This window comes from Phascolarctos cinereus, unplaced genomic scaffold (assembly GCF_003287225.1).
Source record: "Phascolarctos cinereus isolate Bilbo 61053 unplaced genomic scaffold, phaCin_HiC Scaffold_2;HRSCAF=192, whole genome shotgun sequence".
NCBI classification, from domain to species: domain Eukaryota; kingdom Metazoa; phylum Chordata; class Mammalia; order Diprotodontia; family Phascolarctidae; genus Phascolarctos; species Phascolarctos cinereus.
Window position 1 is genome coordinate 352,644,444 of NW_027555625.1, and position 26,647 is coordinate 352,671,090.

Sequence of the window (26,647 nt, forward strand, 5' to 3'; positions counted from 1 at the left end):
CTAGTTCAAGATGTTTAATAGGCAGTTGGAGATACAACACTGGAGATCGGCAGAGAGGTAAGGGTTGGAATAGACTTGAGAATCATCAGCAAATAGGTAAAAATTGAACCTATGAGAGCTGATGAGATCACCAAACCAAATAGTACACAGGGGAGAAGAGGGCCCCAGACATAACCTGAGGGGTCTCAAACCCACAATTAGCAGGCCTAACTTGGAAAGAGATCCAGCAAAAGAGACTGAAAAATAATCAGGTAGGAAGTGTTAACAAAGGACTCCGGGCCCAGATTACAAAGGCCCTCATTGACTGAAAAGAACTTACAAGAGAGAAAAAAGCTGGGGGGGGAAGAGGGAGAGGGAGATGGAGAGAGGGAGGGAGGGAGGGAGAGAGAGAGAGACAGAGAAAGAGAGAGAGAGAGTGAGTGAGCACAAGCAAGAGCTCTCAGCTGCTCAAAGAAGATGTGAAGAAGGGTGAGATATTAATAGTTTCTAGAGGCTTTCTGTCAGGGAGCGGGGGTTAAGGGAGAAGACATCTGTGGACACAAAAAGCCATGAAGCAGGATGTTTAGAAAAGTCCCGAGTAAGGTCTCAAGTCTGTAGCTGCTGCTCAAGGTTGCCCTGGTCAAGGCTTACTCTGTGGTTTCTGGCAGCTTGTAAGTATCTCCAAATTCAGCTAGAGTTCCCTCACAAAGGATCACTGGTATGTCAGGCAACCCCAGGGTTCAGAAATCTTTCTGATTGGCTGGTTGTTATGTTACTCCAGTGTCCTGCTCCCCTGTAAAGAAGGGAAACTCCAACATATCTACAGTCATTACAAAGCCCAAAATTCACAGACAACAAGAGACAAGAATATCAAGGAGAAGAGGGTGACTGACAGTGCCAAAGTCTACAGAGAAGATTGAGAAAAGGTCATTAGATTTGGTTTTAGGAGATCACTGGTAACTTTGGAAAGAGCACTTTTGGTTTTCCATTGAATGATGTATAGAGAATTAAAAAGAAAGAAAGGAAGTGGTAGGCAGCCTTTCAGAGGAGTTTATCTACAAAAGGGAGGAGTGACGGGATGATACCTTACAGGGAATGGGCATAAGGAGATTGGCAGTGGGGGATGGGGAATGGGACTGGAAATGACAGTTTGAGGTTCAGGATCGCTGGAGAGTATGATGAAGTGGGAGTTTGTCAATCGCTGATGAATGAGTTCAGGTGGGTTATTAATACTCCTAGGAGTTTAGCCTCAGAATAGAGTTCTCTCAGGGCGTAGGCAACTCAGGCAGTGAACCAGCTGGAAATGGTGTTTCTTTCCTATTCCTGCAGGCAGGTGTGACTAGAAGACAGATAGAACAGGCAGTGTCTCTGTCCCCTGAAGGCAGGAAAGGTCGCCTGGAAGTGAGAACAGGTCAGCCTAGAAGACAGCAATGGGATAGCACAGCTCTTATCCCTTGCGGACAGAAAAAGGTGAACTCAGTAGACTGGCATGCGATAGAATGGTGTCTCCCTGATCCCCTGTCAGCAGGAAGAAGCCAGCTTAGGAGATCAGGCATGCTCTCTGTCCTCCAGCAATGGGACCCATTCTACTTCTGGATAGATATGATTATGTCAACATCTACCTCTCTGCAACTATATTGCCCTCCTCCTCCACTGGTCCTAGTTCTGTCCTCCAGGGCCATGCAGAACAAGTTAATCCCTAACATCTCTTCTGGGTGAAGATGGTAATCATAGTTTCCCTCATTGTTAAGGCCAACCCTCCCTCTCCAGTTCTTTCAATAGGTTGGCATGGTGGCTAGACTCTCTTGGTCACCCTTTTTCAGATATGCTTCTCCTTGCCAATGTCCCTCTTAGAACCTTGGCAGCATGCCTGATCTCCTAAGTTGGCTTTTTCCTGCTCATATGGGATTAAGGAGACACCATTCCATTGCATGCCAGATCTCCTGGGCTCACCTCTTCCTGCCAGCAGGGCATCAGAGATATGCCATTTCATTGGAGTCTTCTAGGCTGTCCTTTTCTCACTTCCAGGGGACCCTTCCCTGCCTTGGCAGCTGAAACAGAATATGCTACCCCAGACACATCTGGCCTGGGTAGGATACTGTAGGACTACTGTCTCCTGAGTCTGACTCTCAAGTTTCTTTATCTGAACAATGAGGGTAAGACTTATACTCTCTCTTCCTAAAGACTATTTTGAAGAAAGCACTTGGTCAGTCTTCAAAGACTGTAGAAATATGAGCTCTTAATCATTCGCATTGTAGCTGGGAAAGGGCTCCCACTGTAGTCCTCCTGTCATGCTGTATTCTTGTGTGGAGAGGACTCTGGCTTCCTAAAGGCCAGACTAGCAAAGAGCAAGTTCCTGAGAAGCTAAAAAACACTTTGAGGACAGGCCCTGGGATGGGCTGCAGCATGAGAGCATGGTAGAATGCAGGGGTTCTTCGCCTTTTTTGGGTCATAGATGCCTTTGGCAGAGTGGTGAAAAAAAATAATAATAATTATAGCTACCATTTATACAGTTCTTGGGGCAGCTAGGGGGCATGGTGGATGGAGTGCTGAGCCTTGAGTGAGGAAGACTCATCTTCCTGAATTCAAATCTGTTCTCAGACACACTTACTAGCTGTGTGGCCCTGGGTAAGTCATTTAACCCTGTTTGCTTCAGTTTCCACATCTGTAAAATGAACTGGAGAAGTTGGCAAGTCACCCCAGTATCTTTGCAAAGAAAAGCCCAAATGGGGTCACGAAGAGTCAGACATGACTGAACAACAACAATATGGCTCTTACTTGGCACTGTTCTAAGTACTGTACAATGATGTCAGCTGATCCTCACAACAACTCTGGGAAGTGGGTGCTGTTATTATCTTCATTTTACAGTTGAAGAAACTGAGGCAAAAAGAAGTTAACTGACTTGTACAGGGTCACACAGCTAGTAAGTGTCTGAGGCTGGATTTAAATTCAGGTCTTCGTGATTCCACAAGCAGTGATCTAGCGCCATACTTCATCAGCTACCTCTAAGCCTAATGACCCCTGTTCAGAACAAGTCTTTAGAAGAAATTCTTAATTGAAGGAAATGCTAAATTTTAGTTAGAGGTTGGTGAAAATTAAAAAAAAAATTTTTCCTGTCCAAGTTCATGGACCTCTGGTTAAAACTCTTGGTATATAGTGTTTGGGTACTAGACTTGGGAGTCAGGAAGACCTGTGTTCAACTGCCTCCTCAGGTACTTATCAGCTGTGTGACTCTAGGGAAGTCAGCACCTTTTTAGGCTTCAGTTCCTTATCTATAAAATAAGGGGAACAGAATTAAGGGGCCTCTAAAGTCCCTCCCACCTCAAATTGGGACAATAATGAATTGTTGGTGGAGTTGTGGACAGATCTAACCATTCTGGAACTATGCCCAACAGGCTACAAAACTCTGCATGCCCTTTGATCCAGCAATACCACTGCTAGGTTTATATCCCAAAGAGATCATAAAAAACGGAAGAGGACCCACATGTTCCAAAATATTTATAGTAACTCTTTTTGTGGTGACCAGGAATTGGAAATTGAGGGGATGCCCATCAATTGAGGAATGGCTGAACAAACTGTGGTATATGAATGTAATGAATACTATTGTGCTATAAGAAGTGATGACAAGGAGGATTTCAGAAAAACCTCGATGTATATGAACTGATGCCATGTGAAGTGGGCAGAACCAGGAAAACATTGTACACAGTAACAGCAATACTGTGCGTTGATTAACTCTGCTAGACTTAACTCTTCTCAGCAATACAATGATCTAAGACAATTCTATCCACATCCAGAGAAGAACTATGAAGTCTGAATGCAGATTGAAGCATACTATTTTCTTTTTTTTCTTTTTTTGTGGTTTTTCCCTTTTATTCTGATCCTTCTTTCACAACATGACTAATGTGGAAATATGTTTAATACGACTCTACACGTATAGCCTATATCAGAATGCTTGCCATCTTGAGGAGAGGAGATAAGGATAGAGAAAAAAATTTGGAACTCAAAATCTTCTAAAAGTGAATGTTGAAAACAAAAACTTCTGTTCATCTTGCTAAAACACAAACAAACATTATTCTGAGGAGTTTCCATAGTCTTCACCAGACTGACAGAGGTCCATGATCCAAAAAGGTTAAGAATACCTTTATTATAGTATCATAGTATCATAGGATTATAGATCTAGATTTGGAGAGAACTGCAGAAGCTATTGTGATGAGAGAAGTTCTGGCTTAACTTTATTCTTGCCATTTATTTAAGATAAGTAAGTCCTTAACAAGCCAGAGTCTGCAAAATCAAGCTAAGACATCAGCTATAACCTTGGTCTCATCTGATTCACTTCTGCTCTGTTTGCAGTCAGAGATCAGATATAATTCCTGTGTTTTCCGGCTAGTTTTCTGTTTTATATAATAGAGATCTCCTTCTGTCATTTGTTCACATCTTCCTCTTCTGTTTTCTGTAAAATTCCCTTGTACCCATTTTGCCTATATCAGTAAAACCTGTATGAGTTTGCTAAAACGGTTCCTCAGAACTTACAGCTTTTTATTTCTGACACTATGGCTTTGTAGTCCATATTACCTCTGAAGACAGCTCCAACTCTCACAGATGAGTCTTGGGCACCAGAGGAGTAGTAGTAGTAGTAGTAGTAGTAGTAGTAGTAGTAGTAGTAGTAGTAGTAGTAGTAGTAGTAGTAGTAGTAGTAAGTAATCACCGGTTCTTTTGGTATCTAGGAATATTTTTTCCCTCTACCACCTCCTGACATCTAAAGTTTTCAGTATCTGCAAACAATTTTAAAATTTATTCTTACTAGTCTGAAGCATGCAATAGTAAAAACAGTAGCAATAAAAAAATTCAGTAGTTTTGCCTTCTTTCTATTTTCCATTATTATCATACTGTCTAACCTAAACATTGGTCCTATCCTCTCTTTAAACTTCCCCTTGAGGTCTGTATCCCAAAGAGATCATAAAAATGGGAAAAGGACCCACATGTACAAAAATATTTATAGCATATTTTTTTTGTGGTGGCAAAGAACTGGAAATTGAGGGTATGCCCATTAACTGGGGAATGGCTGAATAAGATGTGGTATATGAATGTAATGGAATACTATTGTGCTATAAAAAAAGATGAGCGGGCAGACTTCAAAAAAACTCGGAAAGACTTACATGAACTAATGCAGAGTGAAATGAACAGAACCAGGAGAACATTGTACACAGTAACAGCCCCATTATGGGATGACTGACTTTTATAGACTTGGCTCTTCACAGCAATGCAACAGTCTAAGAACTCCAAAAGATCCATGATGAAAACTTCTATCCACACCCAGAGAAAGAAATATGGAGTCTGAATGCAGACGGAAGTATATTATTTGCTCTCCTTTTCCTCTGTTGTTTTGTTTTATTGCTTTATTCTTGTGGTTCCTCCCATTAGTTCTAATTGTTCTTTATATCATGACTAATGAGAAAATATGCTTAATATGAATGTTTAAGTAGAGCCTATATTAGATTGTATGCCGTCTTGGGTGTAGGGGAAGAAGTGGGAGGGGGAGAAAATTTAAAACTCAAAATCTTATGGAAGTGAATGCTGAAAGCCAAAAATAAATTAATTAATTTTAAAAAATGAGCTTCCCCTTGCTCCCAATATAGCTATAACACCTATTTTGTTATCCTTAACATCCATTGCCAATCCAAATCCCAGATTGTCCTTGAGGTAGGATACTCTTTTTGAAGGAGTATATGAAGCCAATATCAGAGTTATCTGTAGTAATTGATGCTAAAATAGAGTTTTCATCCAGAGAAAGAATGGATAGGTTATGAATTCAGATTGAAGCATACTATTTTTACTTACTTTTTTCATGTTTTTTCCTGTTCTGTTTCTTCTTTCACAACATGACTAATGTGTAAATACGTTTAAATGACTGTATACGTATAACCTGTATAATATTGCTTGCTGTCTTGGGGAGGGGGGAGGGGATGAAGGGAAGAAGAAAAATGTGGAACTCAAATCATATAAAAATGAATGTTGAAAATTATATTTATATGTAATTGGAAAAAATAAAATACTATTTACAGATAAAAGAAATAAAGTCCCTCCCACCTCTAGAAATGTGACCTATGATCAAATTAGGTAAATTCAATTCAGAGAGGCTGATCACCAACTGAATTTTTCAGCCATGGCAATTCTTAAAATCATAGATGGGTTGACCTGTGCTGGTAGAAGAGCCAAGACCCACAGAATCATAGGCTCTAGAGGTGCTGAATTAACTTAAGAGGTTTTTAGAATGGGGTATACTGATTGGCCTAGCTGGGAAGGGTGATATGGAATTAAGTTACTCTCTGTCATTCCACTACATGCTGGCTGGCCCTCAATTTATCTTCAGGGGTGGAAGCACTGGCCTCAATCTGTATGACCTTAAGTTTCAATAATCTAATGGATCAGTCCATCTGATTTACAATTCACTGAGAGGGGAGAAAAGATCTAGCAACATAAGGCCCAAGTCCCTAGTCTATTATTTGGCTTCAAAATTCAGTCTACTTTAGCCTTAAAATTCAGGGCCATGGAAGAGAATGTGGTCTTGACACTGGGCTGTAGCAAAGAAGCTATCTCTTCCTTCCTACCTCCAGAAAGTTAAAGTGAAAATGCTAACAGTGCTTTAGCTGTTTAATGGTAGGTATCTTGGGTTCTGGGTCTGACACTTAATAGCTGTATGACCCTGGACAAGTCACTTAACCTCTGTCTGCTTCAATTTCCGCAACTAAAATGGAGATAATAATTGTACCTATTTCACAAAGTTGTGGTGACAAACAAATGAGCTAACATTTGTAAAGGGCTTAGCACAGTGCCTGGCACATAGTAGGGGCTTACTGCTTATTCCCTTTCTCAAAACCCAAAAGTAGAGAGTATGGCATGGAAAGAAAGGCTCACTGGGTTTGAAACAGAGATGTGTCACTTACTACTAGCCTCGGTTTCTTCTCTCACCTCAGTTTTTTCCTTTGTAAAATGGGGAGAATTATTCTTGCATTCCTTTTTCCTATTTAAAGCTGAGGAGGATCAGTTGGGATACTGTTTGTAAAGCTTTTGTGAATTATAACTAGAGGTGGGTTAAGACCTGGAGAAAGAAATCAAAGTTCTAGTTTATATTTCTATCCCTTAGTCACCAGCTTCTTCATCAAGTAATTCCCAGTTTGACCTATTACAGCCTCTTTAAACAGTAGCAATTCATTTGAGCTCCTGCCTTACATCTTCTACCCTTTCTTCCTTCCCATCTTTCTCTCCAGACAGTATGTTTTAAGATGCTATTATGGCCTTAAAAATAAGATTAATGTGAAGATTTCCTTTTTGTTTTTAATTTTGAAAGCATTTAAGTGCCCAGTAATCATCCTTCCAAAGAGGTATAGGGAACTTGTGCTACTCTTGCTGTGGCAGGGAAAACTTTTCCTCCTATGCTCCTGTCACAAACATCTGCTGACATTGGCCTCTGACTTCCTGCCATCCCTGCAACTGGGAATGCCAGATTTCTGTCTGCTGGCCCAGTGGAGTTATAGAGAAACATAGGAACCATGGTGGAAGACGAATGTGGCTAGATCCCTGGTCCTAACTATAGCTGAAAGACTGAAAAGAGGCATTCTTCTCAAATGACATCCCAGAAGAGGGAGGCTAATCATAGCAATTTCAGAGGCACAGAACTGAATGTCTATATTCAAAATATATGGAGAGAATATCTTGCTCTACTATTTGAATCTTATCTGAGGTGATCACAAGAGAAAAAAATTAAATTGCACAAAATTAAATTTTATAGGAACGAAATCAAAGTATGTATAATGAAATGAGAAATTGATGACTGGAGGAAAATCTGCATTAAGTGCCTCTGATTAAAGTCTGATATGAAAGTCATGTAGGGATTTGACACAAATTTATAAGACCAGGAGCCATTCCCTAAGAGATAAGTGATCAAAGGATAGGAACCAGCAATTTTCAGAAAAGGAAAAGTAAATGGCAGCAATCATATGGAAGATTGTTCCAAATCACTAATAAAAAGAAAAGTATGCAAATTAAAATAACTCTGAGGTTTCACATCACAGCATATTGTCAATGGTGATAAAGCCAATGCTGGAAGGGCTGTGGGAAGTCAGGCATATTCCTACATTGTTGGTGGAACTATTAATTTGTCCTCCCATTGTAGAAATTAAATTGGAATAGTATGAGTAACTGGTTCAAATACGTTGACCTGAGTACTCCTACATATATAATTACGGAAAGAAAAGTTACAGATAGAAGGCTGTGTATATACACACACACACACACACACACACACACACACACACACAATACACACAAACATATGTATAATATGTACATATACATACATATATAATATTAATATCAACGCTTTTTGTAATAGAAAACTGGACTATACAATGGCTCCCCATCAATTGGAGAGTGGATAAACACATTATTGTATAGAAATGTAATGGAACATTATTGTAACATAAGAAGGGATGACTAATGAAAAATTTGTAGCAATCCAGAAAGACTTGTATGAAGTGATACAGAGTAAAGAAAATGAACACAGCCAACAATTGGGGGACATCATGGGGCAGCAGAAAGAATGCTGGATTTGAAGGCAGAGAACCTGAGTTAAAATCCCAGTTTTGTCACATAATATCTATGTGACCTGAGACAAGTACCTAATCTCTCTGGCCTTTGATTTCCTCATCTGTAAAATGAAAGATCAAACCAAGTTATTTTCTAAAGTCTCTTTCAGCTCAAAATATAAATATGCACAATAACTCTAATAATATAAATTATAACAATTTAAATGAACCATCTAGGTCTTTGAGAACTGATAAAGAAATTCACCTTTCTCTCCATCCAGAGGTGAAACTAAGGATGTTTAATTGCATATAACAATGTCAGACAAGGTTGGCTTTAATTCAGTGTTTTTGTTAGAAGGTAGATTTCAAAGGGGAAGGGAGAGGATAAGTAGAAATCACTTTGAAAAAAATACATAATAAAATTTAAAATGCAATAATGATTATTTTAAAAATAAGTTATATAAAATAAGATGAAAATCAATCTTTTCAAACAGTAAAGTGCCTTGCAAACTTAAAAAGCAAACAAACCCTATTTATCCTTCAAATCTCTTTCTCTGGATTCATATAATGGTAATTTGTATGTGTATAGGACTTTGTGTCCAGTCTGTGTTCTTTCCACTACATCCCAGCTGCTTCTCCTAACTTTGCATAGTTCTGCTTTGCACATTCTACCTTGCATTCTACTCATCTGTATACATGTCACAACTCTTCAGTAGGCTTTACGCTCTGTGAGGCTGAAACTGTATCATTTTTCATCCTTATGTCCTCAGTAGCAAGCCCTGTAATCAAACAATGAGTAGTTATTAAGTTCCTACTATGTGCCAAGTACTGTGCTATAGATACAAATAGAAATAATAAAACAATCCCTACACATGAGTATGTTCTGGAGAAGACAATAAGCACATATAGCAAGATATGCAGTATATATCTATAGTCATATGAAAAAATGCTCTAAACCACTATTGATTAGAGAAATGCAAATCAAAATGACTCACATATCACATCACACCTATCAGATGGGCTAAAATGACAAAACATGATAAATGTTGGAGAAGATATGGGAAAATTGGAAGACTAATGCATTGTTGGTGCAGTTGTGAACTGATCCAGCTATTCTGGAGAGCAATTTGGAACTATGCCCAAAAGGCTATAAAATTGTGCATATCTTTTGACCCAGCAATACCACTTCTAGGTCTGTATCCCAAAGAGATCATAAAAATGGGAAAAGGACCCATGCATACAAAAATATTTATAGCAGCTCTTTGTGTGGTGGCAAAGAATTGGAAAGTGAGGGAATGCCCATCAATTGAGGAATGGCTGAGCAAGTTGTGATGTATGAATGTAATGGAATACTATTGTGCTATAAGAAATGATGAGCAGGTAGGATTTCAGGAAAACCTGGAAAGACTTGTATGAACTGATGCTGAGTGAAATGAGCAGAACCAGGAGAATATTGTACACAGTAACAGCCACACTGTGCAATAACAGACTTTGATAGATTTAACTCCTCTCAGCAATGCAAGGATCTAAGACATCTCCAAAAGTCTCATGATGGAAAATGCTATCCGTATCCAGAGAAAGAACTATGGAGTCTGAATGTAGATGGAAGCATACTATTTGCTCTCCTTTTCTTTTGTTTTTTTTTTCTCATGGCTCCTCCCATTAGTACTAATTCTTCTATACATCATGACTAATGTGAAAATATGCTTAATATGAATATATAAGTAGAGCCTATATCAGATTACATGCTGTCTTGGGGAGTGGGGAGGAGAAGGGGAAGAAAATTTAAAACTCAAAATCTTATGGAAGTGAATGTTGAAGATTAAAAATAAATAAATAATTTAAAAAATATATTAAAAAAACTTTTAAAAAAGATATGCAGTATAAATACAAACTTAATAAAAACAAATATATGCAAAATCTTTAAGATAGTTTGGGAGAGAGGGTACTAGAAGTTGGGGATGGGAGAGAGGAGGGAAGGTAGATCAGGATATGCTTCAAGCAGAAGACAGTTCTTGAGTTGAACCTTAAAGGAAGAGAGGGACTCTGTAAGGCAAAGGAACAAGTACATTCCAGGCACGGAATGATGATGGATGACAGATAAGACTGTCACGTGCTGAGAAGGTGAGTTTGGCTGGATCACCGAGAGTAGGCAGGAGAATGAGGTTCAATGAGACTGGAAGGGTAGAATAAGGCCAGGTTGTGAAGGGCCTTAAAAGCCAAACTAAGGCAGATGACATGATGATATACTTAGAGAATCCTACAGAATTAAGTAAAAAACTACTTGAAATAATAAACAACTTTAGCAAAGTTGCAGGCTATAAAATAAATCCACATACATCATCGGCATTTCTGTATTTTACCAACAAAGCCCAACAGCAAGAGATGAAAGAGAAATCCATTTAAACTTACTGTAGACATTATAAAATATTTAGGAGTCTACCTCTGAAACAAACCCAGAACTCTATGAACACAATTACAAAACACTTTTCACACAAATAAAATCAGATCTAAATAATGGAAAAACATCAGTTGCTCATGGGTGGGCCGAGCTAATGCAATAAAAATGACAATTCTACCTAAGCTAATTTACTTATTCAGTGCCATACCAATCAAACTACCAAAAAATTATTTTATAGAGTTAAAGGTCCAGAATATCAATGGAACTAATGAAAAGAAATGCCGGGGAAGGTGGCCTAGCAATTCCAGATCTTAAATTGTATTATAAAGCAGCAATCATCAAAACTGCTTGGTACTGGCTAAGAAATAGAGTGGTAGATCAGTGGAATAGGTTAAATATGCAAGACACAGTAGTCAATGACTATAGTAATCTATTATTTGATAAACCCAAAGACCCCAGCTTCTGGGATAAGAACCCATTCTTTGAAAAAACTGCTGGGAAAACTGGAAAAGAGTATGGCAGAAACTAGGCATAGACCAAATCTCACACCATATACCAAAATAAAGTCAAAATGGGTTCATGATTTAGATATAAAGGCTGATACTATAAGCAAACTGGGAGAACAAGGAATAGTTTACCTATCAGATCTATGGAGAACAGAAGAATTCATGACCAAACAAGATAGAGAACATTATGAAAAGCAAAATGGATGATTTTGATTACATTAAATTGAAAAGGTTTTGCACAAACAAAGCCAATGCAACTAAGATTAGAAGGAAGGTAGAAAATTGGGAAAGAATTTTTACAACCAGTTTCTCTGATAAAGGCCTCATTTCTAAAATATATCGAGAATTAAGTCAAATTTATAAGAATACAAGCCATTCCCCAATTGATAAATGGTCAAAGGATATGAACAGACAGTTCTCAGATGAAGAAATTAAAGCCATCTATAGTCATATGAAAAAATGCTCTAAATCATTATTGATTAGAGAAATGCAAATCAAAACAACTGAGGTACCACATCACACCTATCAGATTGGCCAACATGACAAAACAGGAAAATGATAAATGTTGGAGAAGATGTGGGAAAATTGGAACACTAATGCATTGTTGGTGGAGTTGTGAAATGATCCAACCATTTTGGAGAACAATTTGGAACTATGCCCAAAGGGCTATAAAAATGTGCATACCCTTTGATCCAGCAATAGCACTTCTAGGGCTATATCCCAAAGAGATCATACAAATGGGAAAAGGACCCACATGTACAAAAATATTCATAGCAGCTCTTTTTGTGGTGGCAAAGAATTGGAAATTAAGAGGATGCCCATCAATTGAGGAATGGCTGAGCAAGTTGTGGTATATGAATGTAATGGAATACTATTGTGCTATAAGAAATGATGAACAGGCTGACTTCAGAAAAACCTGGAAAGACTTGTTTGGTGTGATGCTCAGTGAAATGAGCAGACTAATATTGGTAAACTTAAGTCTTCCCAGCAATACAAGGATCTAAGGCATCTCCAGAGGCCTCGTGATGGAAAATGCTATCCACATCCAAATAAAGAACTATGAAAGTTGAATTGCTATTTTTTTTTCTCTTCTGTTGAGTTTTGTTTCCTCTTTCTGATGGTTCCTCCTATTGGTTTTAAGTTTTACGTACAACACCACTAATGTGAAAATAGTTTAATAGGAATGTAAATGTATAGCCTATATCAGATGTGTGCCGTCTTGGGGAGGGTGGTGGGGAGGAAGGGGGAGAAAAGTTTTCAACTCAAAAGCATATGGAAGTGATTATTGATAATCAAAATAAATTAATAAAATTTTTAAAAAAAGCCAAACTAAGGAATTTGTATTTTATGCTAGAGCAGAGATGGGGAATCTACGGCATCAATGTCAAAGGGCTGAACTTGAGGACCCAGAGGGCCACATGTGGCCTCAAGGCTGCAGGTTCCCCACCCCTGTAGGCTACAAGGAACCACTGGTATTGATTGAGTAGGTGAGTGACACAGTTAAATCCATACGAAAGAATTATTTAGGCAGCTGTATGTAAAATGGCCCAGAACCGAGAGAGTCTTTCGGCAAGGAAGCCAATTAGGAGGTTGTTGCAATAATCTAGGCCAGAGGTGAAGAGGGCTTGATCTAAAGCCGTAGTTGTGTGGGTGGTAAAAACGACAAGATCTCACAACTGAATTGGCTTGTTGGATTGCCGGGAATATCATGCGTGGAGCCCTGTAAAAAGCCTGTCTGTGTCTAGCAGCAAACAGCAGGCATTCAGCTATCACTTGCCAATTAGCTGGTATTTTTGTAAATAACTCAGATGTCAGAAACAGAACAGGATGATTACATTCACAGAGGCTGCCCAGCTGCGGGAAATGAGGTATAAAAAGTGAGGGGACACAAGGGCTGGCCTTGGATTCAGAAGGAAAGAAGTCCAAAGTCAGCTGCTTCCTGTCCTAGCCAAGAGCAGTAAACTTTATCAGGATAAGCAGGGAAGGATGCGACCAGGGAAGAACCATTAGAAAAAGATTTGGTGGTCAGTGGATCGTAGATTTAGAGCTCGAAGGGACCTTCGAGGTCATCCTTTGGAATTTCATGGCATAGATGAGACAAGGGTCAGACCACAACTTGGTGACAATTATTACTTGGGTTTCAATTTCTTGAATAAACTAAAGCAATTTATATTTAAAAACTAACCTAGGTTATTATGGATTAAAGATGGTACTAATTCACATGCCCCATTTTTTTGACAATAAAAAAATATTAAGTTCAGGCAGCTAAAGCAATGTAGGCCTCCCCCCTCCCCATTTCTCTTCATTTATGGAGGTTGGGGGAACAGGGGTGAGAAAAATCACTTGAAGTAAATTGGGCCATTTTTAGGCAAAGTACCAAACTGAAGACCATGCAAGATGCCACCCACTATAACAACATACATCTTACTTTGCAAACTTCAAGGTAAGCAAAGCTCCTTTAAGTACATTATTTAATTTAACCTACGCTTGAATAACCCCGTGAAGGGAGGTGCTATTTGTCTTCTTACTTACAGCTGAGGAAACTGAGGCTGCAAGTGACTTGCTCATCATGAAACAGCTAGGAAGTGACAGAGGCTGGAACTGAATCAACAGTCTCGTGTCACCTAATGTGTTGGGATGGAAGATCTAACAAGTTTAACCAGAGTGTCTAGTTTGGGAATCAACTATTGAAGTGGATACAGAGATAACGAAGTCTCAACATAGCATCACAACTGTGCATTGGGATTTCTGCCCCCCTTCCTTCCCAAATCTCTCCCTCCCAGTAACCCTAATTCCACCTGCCTTCCAGGGCTGCTGTGAGGATCATTCAATCAACAAACATTTATTAAATGCCCATTATGTATCAGTAACAAATGAGGTAATATTTGTAAGGTATCCAGCACAATACTTAGAAAATAGTAAGCATGTGGTAAGTCCTTTCCTTTCCCTCCCTCCCTTACTTCCTGTCTTTCCCCTTCTCTCCCTCCTTTCTTCTCTTCCCATGCTCTGGGGGACCCCAGCTCCATTGACAACTGCAGAAATATTTGGAGCATTCTTCTTTATATCTAACCTGAATATGGACGATCTTAGAACATATGCCTGGGGTTGGGTATTGAACATTAGGAAAGATTAATAATTCTTATCTTTTCCCATTGGTTGCATATGCCTCCCTTAGGAATGGCCTAGATGATTTTCAGCCCCATCTGTAGACCCCAAGCAACGTGTAGACCACAAATCACCCATACCTACAGCTAGGCAGTCCTTCTTTTCCTAGGGCAGACTGATTATCAGACAGTCAGAGCTGGAAGGGACCTTAAAGTGCCTCCATTTCCTCACAAGTAAAATGAGGATGATGATAAGGAAAGAGCTTTCTATATCCTTGAGAGTTACAGAAATGCAAATTATTCTCTAATGTAGCTTCCTCATGGGAAGCAGAGGCCCAAAGAGGGACAGGATTTACCCAGGGTCAACCAGGTAGTAAGTAGCAGAACTGGAGTGCAAATCCTCTCTGTAGTCCTCTGACTACTAAGCCAGTGACCTGGAGGAGGCCTCTGGTCCCTGCCAACTTCCTATGGAGGGAAAGATTTTAGCAGAGAAGAAAAGGGACTTGCCCAAGGTCACACAGATAGTAAATATTGCAGAGTCCACAATTTTACAGATCACCGAGCTCTGTCATTTTTATATTTATTTACTTAAGGTTGATTCTTGAACCAGACTCCTGAAAGAAGTCTCCAAAAGCTGCAAGATAGCACCAGCCTTCTCATTAAATGACTCAGTATAATTAGCAAGCAAATATATCTTTAGTGTGTGTTTGGATGTATTCATATGGTGATTTTTCAAGTGTACAAGTGATTGATAGAAGTTCATTTAAAAGCATTTCAAATTCATGGTAGTTTTTTGTCATGCTTTCTCAACCAATAATTAATAATTACTAGTATTCATAATAATAAGAGTGAATATTTGTATAATACCTGTATATATGTGCCAGGCACTATGCTAAGCACTCTACAATTATTATATCATTTGTTCCTCCCAACAATCCTTGGAAGTAGATGCTATTATCCCCTTTTTAAAAATGAGGAAACTGAGGCAAACTGAAGACCGGGCTCTAAGGAAACTGAGGTAAACAGAAGTTAAGTGACTTGCCCAGGGTGACAAAGTTAATGTCTGAGATTAGATTTGAATTCAGGACTTCTCTTCAGGTCCAGTGCTCTATCCATTGAATTACTTCTTGTTCAGTCATTCAGTTGTATCTAGCTCTTGGAGTTTTCTTGGCAAAGATATTATAATGAGTGGTTTGCCATTTCTTTCTTCAGTGGATTAAGACAAAGAGAGGTAAAGTGACTTACTCAGGGTCTAGTAATGTCTGAGGCTGGATTTGAACTCAGGTCTTCCTGACTTCAGGCACAGTGCTCTATCCACTGAGCACCTAGCTGCCTCCAGCCACCTAGCTGTCTCCTCTAATCAATAGATACTAATACTGTGACTACTACCCTGTCATGGCACATGACTTTTTTTTTTATAATGTTAAAAAAGGAATCCTCATGCTGGAGAAAGTCTAGAGCCAATCCTCTCATTCTTCCCAGTAGGAGACAAAAGGCCATAAAGTGACTTGGTGAAAGATTTTAGTTACAGCCCAGTTGTTTGAGTTCCTTCCAGCTGTCCCAAGATGCTAAGAATTCTAGGTTTAAACCTGATTCTGATCAGGTTTTCCCTCTGGTAAACAGATGGCTGGAAAGTAGGAAATGGGTTGTTAGCAGGGCAGCAAAGTTGCTAAAATTGCACCTGGGCAGTACTGGTGTCATTGCTGACAGACAGGTGAAGAAAGATAAGGTGAAGAAATTATAATGAAATCTGGAGCTTTTGGGGGAAGGTAAGTTCAAAGCTTAACTCAAGTTCCAGTTCCTCCAGAAAGCCTTCTGTTACCAGTCTAGCCCACAGTGATCTGAAATCTAAACCACAAAGTTTAGAAATTGTTTGGGAGCCAGGGAAGGGTGGGAGCAAGGAGAAGTGAAAGAGATTTTTGTTTGTTAAAAAATAAACAAATGAAAAGAAATTTCGTGTAGAATCAGAGCAGAAGAAACCTGCAATACCATCCAGTCCCCCTTTCCCTCTAGAGACAGAAATCTCAGTTCTCTCAAGGCATCCCATTTCTTTACTGAACATCCCTGTTAGGAAGTCTGGACTTGGAGGAAACAGAAATCCTTGGCACTCCACTCCATTCCCCCCTCCCCTACTGAAGCTTGGTTTGTGCCCTGTGTGGGGCCAAGCAGAACAAATATCATCCCTCTCCTACATTAGGGCCCTCCATACACTTGAGACAGTTGGCATGTCCCCCCTGACCCTTCTCCTCTTCAGCCTAAACATCACCACTCCCTTCAGTCATCTTCACGTATCACACGGTTATTAGTCCCCACCTTACCCTGGGTGCCCTCCTCTGGAGGCCTCTGGATTGTCCATTTTTCCACCTGCATGCATGATCTAGCCCAGATAAGCACACCATACCCAAGATGTGTTCCCCAAGCTGGACTATTGCCGTCCCTGCTCTGGAGATGAGATTTCTGTGCCTCTGGTTTCATCATCCACCCAAAAAGCACACACTTACTAAGTACCAATCGTGTTGCCATGTTGCTAGGTAGTGGGGCTCCTAAGGTAAACAAGACTTGGTCTTTGCTCCTAGGGAGCTCATGGTTTGGTTGATGAAGCATGACAGGCAGAATAAAACAAATAAGGTAGCATTTGCTCAGGTGCATGAACAGTAAGTCACTCCAGGTCAGAGGCCACTTGGGTTAGATGGACCTTTCAGTCTCTCTAACGAGGATTCGAGGAGCCCTGAGGGCTTTGGTCCCCCCCCCCTCTTGTCTCCCCTACAGCTGGACCAAGCTCCAGGCAAGACAAAGCTGTGGGACCAGATAAGGCCTTAGAAATGGGATGCCAGTGGCCCAGGGATTCACAGGATTTAAAGACAGAAAAGACCTGGCTCTGGTCCAACCCCCTCACTTTTCAAATGAGGAATCTGAGGCCCACAGAGGGAAAGCAATTTGCTCTGGGCTACAATGGTAATTAAGTGGTAGAGCAGGAATCTGAAAATCAGGTCTTCTGAAGAGACCTTATAGCTGAAGTAATAGATGAGGAAACAGAGGTGAAAGGAGGTTAAGTGATCTGCCTAGGGCCACACAGTTAGTTGGGAGTCACTTGAAGTAGGATTCAAACTTAGGTCTTCCTGACTCGGAGTCTAAGGTTCTATTCACTGTACCACATAGCGGTCCCTCAAACACAGCAAGTGACTCTGCTGACCAGATAAGCCAATTTGCATTAAATATCAAAAGCTATTAATAGTTACTTTCCCTATGTCATTTGTACTTTATAAAAAATAGGGGCATTTAATGTCTTCATCTAAAGGAATGAATAGCAGTACTAATAAATCACATTTAAGTAGCAAAATGGTATAACAGAAAGAGTTCTCTGCTATGTGAGGACTCTGTGACCTTGGGCAAGTCACTTGTTCTCTAGGCCTCAGTTTTCTTATTTAAAAAATGAGGGAGTTGTCATCTGTTCTCAAAGCAGGGTTTGCCCTGAGACCTTTTAAGGGGGTCTTCAAGGTCAAAACTATTTTCATAAGAATACTAAGATTATTGTTTGCCTATTAAAATACTTCTCCATTTTCCAACTACAAAACTGTGAGTCTGGATTTTCTTCATATACTTCAACCAAAACAACCTACTGCAACACATTGAATCCAGCAGCGGATATGAGAATCCACCTGTGTTCTATTAAGTCAGACATTAAAGAAATTTGCAAAGATATGTAAAACAATGCCATTCTTCTCATTAAATTTTATTTTTAGAAAATATAGTTATTTTTCATAAAAAATGTTATTTATGCTAACACGGCATGAGCTTATTATTTTAACTAAATTAATAAAATATTTTTAAAATATCCGTTTTAATTTCTAATTCAATAAAATTATATCTATATCTATATCTATATCTATATATGTATAAAAAACCCACATAAACAAAAACTCTTTGAGGTCCTCAATAATTTTTAAGAGAGTAAAGAGGTTCTGATACCAAAAAGTTTTGAGAACCACTGGCCTAGGTGATCTCTAAAAGCTGAACACCTCTAAACTCACATGTTTCTATTTCTTTCTATTGCACCTGGTTGCTTTTAGTTTCCTTACCTGTAAAACCGGTTTCTAGGCCACCACTCACTCCTACTTCTCCTATCTGTCTGACCACTCCTCTTGTCTCCTTTCTTAGATCCTCTTCTAGATCATGCCCTTTAACCATAGGTGTACCTCAAGGTTCTGTCCTGGGCCCTCTTCTCTTCTCCCTCTCTATATACTTCTTCACCTTTGCAACATCTCTCAATTACACCTTCTCTCCTCTGACACTGCCACCACTCTGGTGCAGGCCTTCATCACCTCCTGTCTGGACTATTGCAATAGCCTGCTGGTGGGTCTGCCTGCCTCAGTCTCTCCCCACTCCAATCCATTTTCCATTCAGCCACTAAAGTGATTTTTCTAAAATTCGGGTCCAATCATCACCCTCCCCCCCCCCATACCCAATAAACTCCAGTAGCTTCCCATTGCTTCTAGGATCAAATATAAAATGCTTGGTTTGAAACTCTTTCATTTGAAACCCTAAAATGCTCCTATCTTTCCAGGTTTCTTACACCTTACTCCCCGATATATACTCTTTAATCCAGTGACATTGGCCTTCTGGCTCTTCCATGAACAAGACACTCCATCTGTCAGCTCCAGACATTTCTTTGGCCATCCCCCATTCTGGGAACATTTTCCCTCTTCCATTCCAACTACTGACCTCCCTGGCTTCTTTCAGAAGTCTTCTCCAACCTTTCTTAATCCCAGTGCCTTCCCTGTTAATTAACTCCCATTTATCCTATATATAACTTGCTTTGTATATATTTGTTTGCATGTTGTCTCATCTTTTAGATAGTTTGCTCCCTGGGGGCAGGAACTATGTTTTACTTCTTTTTGTATCCTCATTACTTAACATAGTACCTGGTGTATAGTAGGTGCTTAATAAATGTTTATTGATTGATAGATAACAATATTGATGAGAGTACCTACCACAAAGGACTGGTGGAAGGCTCAAATGAGATAATGTGCCTACAGAGGCATTTTGTACACTGTAAAGTGCTATATGTGTTCTTATCGTCATCATTATTATTATATTATCATTAATTACTATCACCACCACCATCATCGTCCATATTGTCCCCAACTTTTCCCAGCTCAGAGCTGGTTGTGAAAGGGGGGAAAGTGTTTTGAGTAGTGGGGGCAGTGTCCTTTCCCAGAGAGAAGCAAAAGGAATGGCTCTCTCTTTGCAGATTCCCATAGTCTATCAGAGTCATAATGAACAGCCTGAAGTTCTGAAGTGTTCACACAGGGAGCCAGTGAAGTTTCCTGGTTGCTGTGACATTGCCTTAGCAGCCTTCAAGAATTAGCTAACTCTTCCAACCCACTAAAAAATAATTTCACTTTGATCAGAGGAGAAAAGAAGCTATTTAAGGTATTAGCTTAAAAGGTCTTATGTATGAGCACAGGCAATTAAGGCTGACATCTACATCAGCATCCTACACAAAGCCTGGGAAACACTTCATTGTCACTTGTTAACTCCAGGTTACTCCTGAAGACCTTTTTGGGCTGTATTATCCTCAGCCTGCCACTTCCTGGAACACTCCCTGATTCACTGGAGAATGGTGATTTCTCATCAGCTTGTTCATGATCCCCCAGAAGATCACCTTTTCTTCCTCTCATATACCACTTGTAAATGGTATCCTTCTCCCTGGAGGAAAGCTTATAGAGAAATGTTGGACTTGGAGTCAGTAGGCCTGGCTTCACATCCCACTTCAATCATTTACCGGCTGTAGACATCTCTCCACCTCTTGGGAGCCTCAGTTCTTTCATCTGTAACAGGAGGGTAAGGATACCAGAACTGCCTGCCCCATAAAGTTATGAAGAAAACACCTTGCAAACCTTCAAGGTTATAGAGATCATTGTTATTCATGTACACCCAATACTACTGACCCTACTGTTCAGCCTTCCCTTGGCAAGTAAATCTGTCTTATTTTTTGTAGCATTAAGCTTCAATCTCCACTTCTCTAAAATGGGGGAGAATAACCTTTGTTATAGAAAAACCTCTCTTATGTTATGTAGAAAGTGCTGCATAAACCTTTAAAAAACCCCAGCAGCTAACAATTATTATTATTATCATCATCATCACTAGACTTCGAGCTATGGAGTTAGGGACTGTATTATTATTATCATCATCATCATCATCATCATCATCATTAGACTTTGAGCTCTGGGGTTAGGGACTGTTCTTTTGGAACAGTGTCCACGATAGGACCTCTGGCATCTAGGAGCTTACTGAGGCTTTGGACAATAAAGACAACAATGAACAGAACAGGGGCCTATCAAATAGAAGCAAAGGGAAGGCATCATGTCAGAGACTACTGGATGTAGTCAGGAAGACCTGAGTTCAAATTCCCCCAAATGACACTAACTAGCTAACTAACCAAGTGAAAAGTCACTTGGTGAGTGTCAGTTTCCTTAACTGCTGGGTGGCAAAGTAGATGATGATGAGAATGATGATAGCTACCATTTATATGGTGCTTATTATGTGCCAGGATGGAACACCTGGCCTGAAGTCAGGAAGACCTGACCTCAAATTTGGCCTCAAGACACTTAGTAGCTGTGTGACCCTGGGCAAATTATTTAACCTCTGCCTCAGTTTCTTCAACTATAAAATGGAGATAAAAGCACCTACTTCCCAGAGAATCAAATGAGATAATACCTGTGAAGAACTTAGTGAAGTGGCTGGCTAGTTATATGTGCTATGAAAGCTAGCTATTAGTATAGGTGTGGCACTTTGCTCACTGGGCTATTCTGAGGCTCAAGTGAAGTAACAGGTATGTAAAGTGCTTTGCAAACTTCAAAGCAAAAGTCAGCTGTTATTATTCCACTCTCACCTATACTATCATAGGCACCTCATTGCTGGGATATAACAGCTTATATGGCTATCCCCGATACGTGCCAGTGGATTAATCACAGCTGATGTTTAGTTTCAGGCAGATGTTCTGAGGATAGTCACCGCCCAGAGCCACCAGGCAAACCTGTGCGTGCCTCTGGGACGTGGGATGTCTGTATCAGGTGTTTTCCTCCAACACTGGCAGGTACATCACTCCTGAGCAACAATATAAACCTCTAGGATGCAATCTGCTGAGGCCGCACATAGGGGTTTGTGTATTATTTGCAGGGCTTGGTTTATTTCGCCTTCTCTGCTGAGTGTTTGTTTTTTCCCTGTACTGAGAACAGAGAACTCAAGGGGCCATGAACTCTCCCTTTTCTGTCTGAAGATCAATCAGCCTGAGATCCCTGTTTCTTCCTTCCTACCTCTCCAGCAGTAATCTGGCAAATAACTTTGGCTGACAACTCAGGAAAGGGTTTCAGTAATAGTTAACTGTTCCAGGCCATGATTCAGCTACAAGAGGAAAATTCATGACCTGTACATTAAGCCACAGACAGACTTCCCTCGCCTTTTTAAGCCCAGACAGCCTGTTGTTTGTGAGTATTTCTCATACAGTTCAGTGACTTTCAGTTCAAACTGGCAGGCCGGCCTCAGAATTGCCTTTCCCAGATCATGCTCTCCACATTCATTCCAAAAAGAACACGAAGACATCAAATCTGAGGCCCCATGGGGCCTTTCTCTGCCCTTCTGCCAAGTGAATTGGTGCTTCTCTGGCGGGTGGGCGGAACAGAGGCCCGAGATTCCAGTCCTCAGAACAGAGGCTCCTCTTCCAGCACACCAGTTTTTCAACAAGCTGACTCTTTCTACCCACAAGCCTGGAACTCTACAAAGTTCCTGCTGTTGGAAAGCACTCCTTCCCTCTCTCCCTCCTTCATCCAAAGGGCCAGGCTTGCTGAGTGCTAGCTCTAGCTCTCCAACAGAGGGGAAAATGACTGTAAACAGAGCTGTAATTCTGTTCAAAGAGTGCTGAGCTCCAGACCACCAAGACTGCAGAGGGCTTTACCTCTCCCTCCATTGTCTCGTCACAGTAGCACCCCTCTGGCAAACAACATCCTCTACCCCCATTTCTTAAAAACCCCAAATCGATGAGGGGTATTTAAAAGCTCAGTGATTGACAGAGGGTAGAACAGCTCTCCTCTCTAGGTGATTGTAAGCGCAGTTGGTCTGTCCTCTTCATCACCATTTTGTGCCCCCTCAAAACTATTTTTACCTTTACCTTAAGATTTCCCGAACTAGACTTGCTTGGATAGCAAGAATGGGAATAGCCTTGTTCTCCTTTCTGCTGCCTGCCTCCTATCTGCCCCACCCCAAACGTTCTATCCAGCTTCCACCCTCTGTCCACTTCGCACTACTCACTGCCCCTCCATTTCTCCCCTTCCCCTCACCCCCCACCCAGTCCAGCTGCCAATCTCTTTCCTACTTACTTCAGTCTTGCAGGCCTCTACCCCCAGGGTCTGATGACTTCAGATTTACTACAGGAAGGATATAAACACTAGAATATACCCAACAGAAACCAGAGAGAGAGAGTCCCCACCGGTACAACCAGACCCACCCAATTCCTCCAAACAGCCGAATCTAGAAACAAAAGTTGATGTTTCCTCCCTCATTTTTTTCACTCATATTCTTTCTGAGAATGAATAGAGATGGGGCAAAACTGAAAGCTGGGTGCAAAGGGGGTCGTAGAACTTAATCCAGAGCAAAACCCGCCGCTTCTCCCTGCCCAGGGGAAAAGTCTGCCTTAGAGGAGAAGGCTATTGGCTATTATTCAGAAATAACTGAAGAGGATTCCGCCACAACTGCCCCTGGCGCCCCGGGTGGGAGTGTCGTTGGGGGAGGAAGGATGGAGAGGAAAGGGGAGGCGCCAGGGAACCTGGGTCCTTCTCCCCGCCCCCAATCCTTTTTGGCTCCGAAACCGGATTTGGGAGGCAGCAGTGGCTAGATCGGGTCTCTGGCCCCCACCAGCAGATAAGCAGGGACACTGGGAGGAAGGCCGCTGCCTCCCCCTTCCCATCTCACCTCGCACGCTACGCACCCCAAGCTTCCCAGGGCACTAGAGGCCAGTTCTGCGCGGGCATCCCCCCTGCCACAGACAGTTCCCCCTTTGGCTAAGTTTTCCCCAGACTTACCAGGAGGGGAGAGGGCCACGCTGGAGATTTCCTCCGTAGGTCTGTCTTGCCTGTCTGAATCAAAGCAGTGTCCCGTCTGCCTGTCTGTCTGTGTCAACGCTTCTGCCAGACAGAACGCCGACTCCCGACGCCTAGCTCCTTGGCACTCCACTCCAGGCGGGGCTCTAGAGCTGGAAAGTGGAAGCGCGGGGGAAGGTGCGGAGGCGGCGCCCAGCCCTGCCCAGCCCAACCCGGCCCAGCCCAGCCAGACCAACCCCACCAGCCCCGCCCCGAGAGGCCCACGTGGAAGGAGCCGAGCCTGGTACGGCCAACGCCCCGGGGCTTCTGGAGAGCCTTAGGAGGGGAAGGGGGTGGGTGTAGGGGCTGCTGAGGCCGCTGCAGGTGAAGGGGAGCCAGGAAACCTGGGTTCCAGCTCTGGCTCTTCTAGTCCAAGTTCTAATCCCCACCGTTCGCTCCTTGTGTGACAGTGGATAAGACATTTCTTTGAGTCTCAGTTTCTCCATCTGTCAAAGGAGGCTGTTCAGAGATCAGAACAGATAACGGATGTGAAAAAGAAACAGCCTGGATGGTTGGAAAGAACCCTGGCTCTGGATACCTGGGTTCAATTTGGCTTACAAATATTAAGTACCAAATATCAACAAAGGATTTGTTTTTTGGATTGGACCTGTGATTTCATTGGTATAAGAAAACACCACTAGTAATAAAAATCAGCACTGGCTCTAAAACAGTTTAAGAACCACAGAAGATTAGGCTAAATGACTTAGTCACACAGCCAGTATGTATCCAAGGCAGCACTTGAACCCGGGTCTTACTGACTCTGAAGACAGCTCCCTATCCCTTACAACACGTTACCATTTTCGTCCCATCTTGTAGGAGGAAGGAGTCTCTGTTCTTCAGGGAGAAAGGAGTTGGGGGTTAGGTGGAGGGGGGATACAAGTATACAGATAAGTGCAATACAAATATGCTGATAACATACAGATAAGTATAATATACAAATATTTCCTCACTTTTTACTGATAACTCACCCCCTCAATCAGTTACCAAGTCCCCTCATTTCTACTGTAACCATAGCAGTGGCATAACTCCCATTCAGGCCTACTGCCACTATCCTTTTTCAGACCCTCATCCTCTCTAGCCTGACCTATGGCCAGAGCTTTTATTGTGTCTGCAACTCTAGTCTCTCCAATCCATACCCTCCACAGTCACCCAAGTAAATTTTCTAAAGAGCTGCCCTGACCTTGTCCCCTCTACTCAATAAATTCCCATGACTTTCTAATATCTCTAGGATCACTTGGCATTTACAACTGTTCACAACGTGGGCACTTTCTACCTTCCCAGGTTTCTTCCACATTATTCCCCTCCGATTGCTATAGTGTCCAGTCTAACCCACATACCTGCTCTTTCTCACACTTGACACTCCCTCTCTGTGCCCTTAGACACAACTAGGTGGCTCAGTGGAAAGAGCTCTGGGCCTGGAGTCAGGAAGAACTAAATTCAAATCCAGTCTCAGTAACTGTGTGATCCTAGGCGAGTCTCTTAAACAATATGTGCCTGTTTCTTCCATTGTAAAATGAAGATAAATAACAGCACTTATCTCCCAGGGTTGTTGTGAGAATCAAATGAGGATAATATTTGTAAAGTGCTTAGCACAGTCCTGGCCCAAGGTAGCAACTTAATAAGTGTTTATTTCTTCCTTCATTTGCAGTCCCCCAAGCCTGGCATGCTTTAACATCTGCTTCTTGGAATTCCTGCTTTCTTCAAGACTGTCTTAAGGGCCACCTTCCTTCTGAACAAGGATTTTCCTGATCCCCAAAGCCATTAGTGTCTTCCCTTTATAAAGTAGCCTAGTACCTACTTTGCATGTATCTTGTATATACATTTATAGGGTCTCCCTCATTAGAATGTAAGTTTCTTGAGGGCAGAGACAGTTTTGCTTTTGTCTTCTTATTCCTGGATGCTTAGCATTGTGTCTGGCACTTGGGTGCTTTAATAAATGTTTTTGTATTGATTAATGAATCGCTAGTAAACTGCTTCACCAGCTTCCTAGGTAAGAGCAGTGTCTCAGGGAGATGTCAGCAAAACTGAAGGTCAGAATTGACTTGAATTGGTTGAAATTAGACACCTACGGGGAAAAGCTTTCAGATCCTACCCTAGAAAGAAGGGGAGGTTTGAATACCTTAAAAAGATATGAAGAAGCCTGCAAGATGAAGGGGCCCGGACTATATTTATACCTTGTCCCAAGTCACTAATGGCTTACTGTTGTTTTTCTGTCATTTCATTCATGTCTGACTCTTCCTGACTCCTTTTGGTGTTTTCTTGGCAAAGATACTGGAGTGGTTTGCCATGTTCTTCTCCAGCTCATTTTACAGATGAGGAAACTGACGCAGATAGCAGTTAAGTGACCGTCACAGAGTCACACAGCTGGCGTCTAAGGCTGTATTTGAACTGAGGTCTTTTTAAATCTAAATACGGGGTTCTATCTACTGTGCCACCTAGCTGCTACCAACATAACGTCAAGAAAAAATAATTTAAAAACTGTATTTTTCTGGGAGACAGTTTGAGTCCATTATGATTTTTCCTGGCCTCTAATCCATTATTATCTTTTCTAAGAAGAACTAAGTATGGTTTCCAAGTTAAACAGAGAGTTGAACCAACACATTTTATTGACGATTTGCTATATGTAAATGACACTAAGCTGTATGGCTCTACTGAAAAACAAAGTTCCTTCCTCGAATCATTTTCAGATGACATTAGAATGGCATTTGGATTCAATAAGTGTACAGTTTCTAATGTGTGCCAAGCAAAGATAGAAACTGAAGACATTAAGCTTGAATTTGGAGGTCAAATTCAACCAATGGATGAAGGTAATACCTAGAAAAAACTTGATCTCCAGGAAAAACATACCAAGCATAGTGATATCAAGGACAAGGCTGTGGCTAGATATGTTGAGACTTGCTGACATCTTGAAATCTAAGATGAGTGGGAAGGACAT

The 26,647-nt window shown here is 41.2% G+C and overlaps 1 protein-coding gene across 2 annotated transcripts in view; it reads right to left on the reverse strand.

Annotated features, from left to right (window-relative positions):
* LOC110203046 (inverted formin-2-like) overlaps nt 1-23,882 on the reverse strand; it is a 62,177-nt gene extending 38,295 nt beyond the window's left edge. Inside the window, exon 1 of one of the 2 annotated variants that reach the window (XM_020979471.2) lies at nt 23,656-23,877. The gene's annotated coding sequence lies outside the window, so the exon portion shown is untranslated. Of the gene's footprint in view, nt 1-23,655 lie in introns of both variants that reach the window. The other variant, XM_020979472.2, reaches the window with a different exon arrangement.
* Nucleotides 23,883-26,647: the final 2,765 nt, after the last annotated feature.